This window comes from Corylus avellana, chromosome ca1 (assembly GCF_901000735.1).
Source record: "Corylus avellana chromosome ca1, CavTom2PMs-1.0".
NCBI classification, from domain to species: domain Eukaryota; kingdom Viridiplantae; phylum Streptophyta; class Magnoliopsida; order Fagales; family Betulaceae; genus Corylus; species Corylus avellana.
The window spans coordinates 9,620,452-9,621,496 of NC_081541.1; the positions used below are offsets into that span (position 1 = coordinate 9,620,452).

At 27.7% G+C, this 1,045-nt stretch overlaps 1 protein-coding gene across 1 annotated transcript in view; it reads right to left on the reverse strand.

Annotated features, from left to right (window-relative positions):
• LOC132167428 (rust resistance kinase Lr10-like) overlaps nucleotides 1–1,045 on the reverse strand; it is a 2,571-nt gene extending 1,526 nt beyond the window's left edge. Inside the window, exon 1 of the mRNA XM_059578396.1 lies at nucleotides 1,016–1,045. The gene's annotated coding sequence lies outside the window, so the exon portion shown is untranslated. The remainder of the gene's footprint in view (nucleotides 1–1,015) is intronic.

The following is a 1,045-nucleotide window of genomic DNA, read 5'->3' on the forward strand; positions in this document are numbered from 1 at the left end:
AAAAAAAAAAAAAAAAAAAAAAAACCTTTTATCAATGTATAGTATTTTTGTCATTCTGAATCACGAAATGAAGACATTATTATCTCAATGCATGGTAGACTGGGCGACATAACATTGCAAAAATTAAAACATCATAAGAAAATTATAAATTTGTTAATAGTTAGAACGGGTAGTTGTAGTTTTCCTACTTTTTATTACAGCTCAACTAATTGCCTTTCAAATTCCTAGTGGTTAAGCACAATATTTATTATAATTTTTATGTAAAGTTTATTAACATTTTCATCTTATCTGTATTTTAAATCATTTTTATGCTTCACAATATCAAACTATCTACTGAAAAGGGAAAATAATTAAGGGGGAAGTCTACATATTCCCTCGAACTACTACTAATTGATAATGTCCTCTCAAACTCTCAATTGAAACAGTATTCCCTTCCCTCCCCCCCCCCAAAAAAAAAAAAAAAAAAACTATAAAAAATTGTCAATGTCTCACCCAATGATGAAAATACCCTTAATAAAATATTAAAAAAAATTAAAAATATATTTTTAAAAAAAGTTAGGAAATTTTAAAAAAATTTGTTTAATAATTTTTTTTTTTTTTTCAAATTTGTTAAGAGTATTTTGGGACTAGTAGTACTAGAAGTTCCTTTTGTATCTCTATTGTGTCACTCCATAAATGAGTTAACTTTTAAAATCACCATTTGATTAAAATTCAATAATTTAATGGTGATTTTAAAAGTTATATCATTTTTTGGATTGACACAAAAAAGACAACAAAGGGACTTTTACCATTACTCGTATTTTTGTCCTACTAGCTAGAAAAAAAAAAAAAAATTATGGTCATTTTTGTCTTTTTCATGGCCTTGGGTGGACATTGTTAATTTTTTTTTTGTAGTTTAGGAGGGACATTGTCCCAATTGAAAGTTTAGAGAGACATTGTCAATTGAGTAATAGTGTGAGGAGTATGATTTTTTCTTAAAATTCAAAGAAGATTGAGAGAGAGAGGGGGTTCTGACCACTGACGTAGAGCAGGTTCGACGGTAGGC